Source organism: Microtus oregoni, unplaced genomic scaffold (genome assembly GCF_018167655.1).
Source record: "Microtus oregoni isolate MIOR12 unplaced genomic scaffold, Mior012 000163F_ref0000286, whole genome shotgun sequence".
Taxonomy (NCBI): Eukaryota; Metazoa; Chordata; class Mammalia; order Rodentia; family Cricetidae; genus Microtus; species Microtus oregoni.
The window spans coordinates 60,318-67,254 of NW_024544818.1; positions in this window are offsets into that span (position 1 = coordinate 60,318).

Genomic DNA, 6,937 nt, shown 5'->3' on the forward strand with positions numbered 1-6,937 from the left:
GCACCTGACATGATACACACGCACCAGTATGATACACACGCACCTGACATGATACACACGCACCTGACATGATATACACGCACCAGCATGATACCCATGCACCTGACATGATACACATGCACTTGACATGATACACGTGTACCAGCATGATACACATTCACCTGACATGATACACATGCGCCTGACATGATACACATGCACCTGACATGATACACATGCACCGGCATGATACACATGCAACTGACATGATACACATGCGCCTGACATGATACACATGCACCTGACATGGAACACATGCACTTGACATGATACACATGCACCCGACATGATACACATGCACCTGACATGATACACATGCACCTGACATGATACATATGCACCAGCATGATACGCACCTGACATGATACACACGCACCTGACTTGATATACACGCACCAGCATGATACACATGCACCTGACATGATACACACGCACCTGACTTGATATACACACACCAGCATGATACACATGCACCTGACATGATACACATGTGCCTGACATGATACACATGCACCTGACATGATACACATGCACCTGACATGATACACACGCACCTGACTTGATATACACACACCAGCATGATACACATGCACCTGACATGATACACACACACCTGACATGATACACATGCACCAGCATGATACACATGCACCTGACATGATACACATGCGCCTGACATGATACACATGCACCTGACATGATACACATGCACTTGACATGATACATATGCACCCGACATGATACACATGCACCTGACATGATACACATGCACCTGACATGATAAATATGCACCAGCATGATACGCACCTGACATGATACACACGCACCTGACATGATACACACTCACCAGCATGATACACATGCACCTGACATGATACACACGCACCTGACATGATACACACGCACCAGCATGATACACACACACCTGACATGATACACATGCACCTGACATGATAAACACGCACCAGCATGATACACATGCACCTGACATGATACACATGCACTTGACATGATACACATGCACCTGACATGATACACATGCACTTGACATGATACAGATGCAGCAGCATGATACACATGCACCTGACATGATACACATGCACTTGACATGATACACATGCACCTGACATGATACACATGCACTTGACATGATACAGATGCAGCAGCATGATACACATGCACCTGACATGATCCACACGCACCTGCCATGATACACACGCACCTGACATGATACACACGCACCTGACATGATACACACGCACCTGACATGATATACACGCACCAGCATGATACACATGTACCAGCATGATACATATGCACTTGACATGATACACATGCAACTGACATGATACACATGCACTTGACATGATACACATGCAGCAGCATGATACACATGCAGCAGCATGATACACATGCACCTGACATGATACACATGCACTTGACATGAGACGTATGCGCGTGTGGATCATGTCAGGTGCATGTGTATCATGCTGCTGCATCTGTATCATGTCAAGTGCATGTGTATCATGTCAGGTGCATGTGTATCATGCTGGTGCGTGTTTATCATGTCAGGTGCATGTGTATCATGTCAGGTGCATGTGTATCATGCTGGTGCGTGTGTATCATGTCAGGTGCGTGTGTATCATGTCAGGTGCATGTGTATCATGCTGGTGCATACGTATCATGTCAAGTGCATGTGTATCATGTCAGGTGCATGTGTATCATGCTGCTGCATGTGTATCATGCTGCTGCATGTGTATCATGCTGCTGCATGTGTATCATGTCAAGTGCATGTGTATCATGTCAGGTGCGTGTGTATCATGTCAAGTGCATGTGTATCTTGCTGGTACATGTGTATCATGCTGGTGCGTGTATATCATGTCAGGTGCGTGTGTATCATGTCAGGTGCGTGTGTATCATGTCAGGTGCGTGTGTATCATGGCAGGTGCGTGTGGATCATGTCAGGTGCATGTGTATCATGCTGCTGCATCTGTATCATGTCAAGTGCATGTGTATCATGTCAGGTGCATGTGTATCATGTCAAGTGCATGTGTATCATGTCAGGTGCATGTGTATCATGCTGGTGCGTGTTTATCATGTCAGGTGCATGTATATCATGTCCCGTGTGTGTGTATCATGCTGGTGCGTGTGTATCATGTCAGGTGCGTGTGTATCATGTCAGGTGCATGTGTATCATGCTGGTGCGTGTGTATCATGTCAGGTGCGTGTGTATCATGTCAGGTGCGTATCATGCTGGTGCATATGTATCATGTCAGGTGCATGTGTATCATGTCAGGTGCATGTGTATCATGTCGGGTGCATGTGTATCATGTCAAGTGCATGTGTATCATGTCAGGTGCATGTGTATCATGTCAGGCGCATGTGTATCATGTCAGGTGCATGTGTATCGTGCTGGTGCATGTGTATCATGTCAGGTGTGTGTGTATCATGTCAGGTGCATGTGTATCATGCTGGTGTGTGTATATCAAGTCAGGTGCGTGTGTATCATGTCAGGTGCATGTGTATCATGTCAGGTGCATGTGTATCATGTCAGGCACATGTGTATCATGTCAGGTGCATGTGTATCATGCTGGTGCATGTGTATCATGTCAGGTGCGTGTGTATCATGTCAGGTGCATGTGTATCATGCTGTTGTGTGTTTATCAAGTCAGGTGCGTGTGTATCATGTCAGGTGCATGTGTATCATGCTGGTGCGTGTATATCAAGTCAGGTGCGTGTGTATCATGTCAGGTGCGTATCATGCTGGTGCATATGTATCATGTCAGGTGCATGTGTATCATGTCAGGTGCATGTGTATCATGTCGGGTGCATGTGTATCATGTCAAGTGCATGTGTACCATGTCAGGTGCATGTGTATCATGTCAGGCGCATGTGTATCATGTCAGGTGCATGTGTATCATGCCGGTGCATGTGTATCATGTCAGGTGCATGTGTATCATGTCAGGCGCATGTGTATCATGTCAGGTGCATGTGTATCATGCTGGTACACGTGTATCATGTCAAGTGCATGTGTATCATGTCAGGTGCATGGGTATCATGCTGGTGCGTGTATATCATGTCAGGTGCGTGTGTATCATGTCAGGTGCGTGTGTATCATACTGGTGCGTGTGTATCATGTCAGGTGCGTGTGTATCATGTCAGGTGCGTGTGTATCATGCTGGTGCGTGTATATCATGTCAGGTGCGTGTGTATCATGTCAGGTGCGTTTGTATCATGCTGGTGCGTGTGTATCATGTCAGGTGCGTGTGTATCATCTCAGGTGCATGTGTATCATGCTGGTGGGTGTGTATCATGTCAAGTGCATGTGTATCATGTCAGGTGCATGTGTATCATGTCAAGTGCATGTGTATCATGTCAGGTGCATGTGTATCATGCTGCTGCATGTGTATCATGCTGCTGCATGTGTATCAAGCTGCTGCATGTGTATCATGTCAAGTGCATGTGTATCATGTCAGGTGCATGTGTATCATGTCAAGTGCATGTGTATCTTGCTGGTACATGTGTATCATTCTGGTGCGTGTATATCATGTCAGGTGCGTGTGTATCGTGTGAGGTGCGTGTATATCATGTCAGGTGCATGTGTATCATGTCAGGTGCGTGTGTAGCATGTCAGGTGCGTGTGTAGCATGCTGGTGCATACGTATCATGTCAAGTGCATGTGTATGATGTCAGGTGCATGTGTATCATGTCAAGTGCATGTGTATCATGTCAGGTGCATGTGTATCATGCTGCTGCATGTGTATCATGTCAGGTGCATGTGTATCATGTCAGGTGCATGTGTATCATGTCAAGTGCATGTGTATCTTGCTGGTACATGTGTATCATGCTGGTGCGTGTATATCATGTCAGGTGCGTGTGTATCGTGTCAGGTGCGTGTGTATCATGTCAGGGGCAGGTGTATCATGCTGGTGCGTGTATATCATGTCAGGTGCGTGTGTATCATGTCAGGTGCGTGTGTATCATGTCAGGTGTGTGTGTATCATGTCAGGTGCATGTGTATCATGCAGGTGCGTGTATATCATGTCAGGTGCGTGTGTATCATGTCAGGTGCGTGTGTATCATGCTGGTGCGTGTGTATCATGTCAGGTGCCTGTGTATCATGTCAGGTGCGTGTGTATCATGTCAGGTGCGTGTGGATCATGTCAGGTGCGTGTGGATCATGTCAGGTGCGTGTGTATCATGCTGCTGCATCTGTATCATGTCAAGTGCATGTGTATCATGTCAGGTGCATGTGTATCATGTCAGGTGCATGTGTATCATGTCAGGTGCATGTGTATCATGCTGCTGCATCTGTATCATGTCAAGTGCATGTGTATCATGTCAGGTGCATGTGTATCATGTAAAGTGCATGTGTATCATGTCAGGTGCATGTTTATCATGCTGGTGCGTGTTTATCATGTCAGGTGCATGTGTATCATGTCAGGTGCATGTGTATCATGCTGGTGCGTGTGTATCATGTCAGGTGCATGTGTATCATGCTGGTGCGTGTGTATCATGTCAGGTGCGTGTGTATCATGTCAGGTGCATGTGTATCATGCTGGTGCATATGTATCATGTCAAGTGCATGTGTATCATGTCAGGTGCATGTGTATCATGCTGCTGCATGTGTATCATGCTGCTGCATGTGTATCATGCTGCTGCATGTGTATCATGTCAAGTGCATGTGTATCATGTCAGGTACATGTGTATCATGTCAAGTGCATGTGTATCTTGCTGGTACATGTGTATCATGCTGGTGCGTGTATATCATGTCAGGTGCGTGTGTATCATGTCAGGTGCGTGTGTATCATGTCAGGTGCGTGTGGATCATGTCAGGTGCGTGTGGATCATGTCAGGTGCATGTGTATCATGCTGCTGCATCTGCATCATGTCAAGTGCATGTGTATCATGTCAGGTGCATGTGTATCATGCTGGTGCGTGTGTATCATGTCAGGTGCATGTGTATCATGCTGGTGCGTGTGTATCATGTCAGGTGCGTGTGTATCATGTCAGGTGCATGTGTATCATGCTGGTGCATACGTATCATGTCAAGTGCATGTGTATCATGTCAGGTGCATGTGTATCATGCTGCTGCATGTGTATCATGTCAAGTGCATGTGTATCATGTCAGGTGCATGTGTATCATGTCAAGTGCATGTGTATCTTGCTGGTACATGTGTATCATGCTGGTGCGTGTATATCATGTCAGGTGCGTGTGTATCGTGTCAGGTGCGTGTGTATCATGTCAGGTGCATGTGTATCATGCTGGTGCATACGTATCATGTCAAGTGCATGTGTATCATGTCAGGTGCATGTGTATCATGCTGCTGCATGTGTATCATGCTGCTGCATGTGTATCATGCTGCTGCATGTGTATCATGTCAAGTGCATGTGTATCATGTCAGGTGCGTGTGTATCATGTCAAGTGCATGTGTATCTTGCTGGTACATGTGTATCATGCTGGTGCGTGTATATCATGTCAGGTGCGTGTGTATCATGTCAGGTGCGTGTGTATCATGGCAGGTGCGTGTGGATCATGTCAGGTGCATGTGTATCATGCTGCTGCATCTGTATCATGTCAAGTGCATGTGTATCATGTCAGGTGAATGTGTATCATGTCAAGTGCATGTGTATCATGTCAGGTGCATGTGTATCATGCTGCTGCATCTGTATCATGTCAAGTGCATGTGTATCATGTCAGGTGCATGTGTATCATGTCAAGTGCATGTGTATCATGTCAGGTGCATGTGTATCATGCTGGTGCGTGTTTATCATGTCAGGTGCATGTGTATCATGTCCCGTGTGTGTGTATCATGCTGGTGCGTGTGTATCATGTCAGGTGCGTGTGTATCATGTCAGGTGCATGTGTATCATGCTGGTGCGTGTGTATCATGTCAGGTGCGTGTGTATCATGTCAGGTGCGTATCATGCTGGTGCATATGTATCATGTCAGGTGCATGTGTATCATGTCAGGTGCATGTGTATCATGTCGGGTGCATGTGTATCATGTCAAGTGCATGTGTATCATGTCAGGTGCATGTGTATCATGTCAGGCGCATGTGTATCATGTCAGGTGCATGTGTATCATGCTGGTGCGTGTGTATCATGTCAGGTGCGTGTGTATCATGTCAGGTGCATGTGTATCATGCTGGTGCATATGTATCATGTCAAGTGCATGTGTATCATGTCAGGTGCATGTGTATCATGCTGCTGCATGTGTATCATGCTGCTGCATGTGTATCATGTCAAATGCATGTGTATCATGTCAGGTGCGTGTGTATCATGTCAAGTGCATGTGTATCTTGCTGGTACATGTGTATCATGCTGGTGAGTGTATATCATGTCAGGTGCGTGTGTATCATGTCAGGTGCGTGTGTATCATGTCAGGTGCGTGTGTATCATGGCAGGTGCGTGTGGATCATGTCAGGTGCATGTGTATCATGCTGCTGCATCTGTATCATGTCAAGTGCATGTGGATCATGTCAGGTGCATGTGTATCATGTCAAGTTCATGTGTATCATGTCAGGTGCATGTGTATCATGCTGCTGCATCTGTATCATGTCAAGTGCATGTGTATCATGTCAGGTGCATGTGTATCATGTCAAGTGCATGTGTATCATGTCAGGTGCATGTGTATCATGCTGGTGCGTGTTTATCATGTCAGGTGCATGTGTATCATGTCCCGTGTGTGTGTATCATGCTAGTGCGTGTGTATCATGTCAGGTGCGTGTGTATCATGTCAGGTGCATGTGTATCATGCTGGTGCGTGTGTATCATGTCAGGTGCGTGTGTATCATGTCAGGTGTGTATCATGCTGGTGCATATGTATCATGTCAGGTGCATGTGTATCATGTCAGGTGCATGTGTATCATGCTGCTGCATGTGTATCATGCTGCTG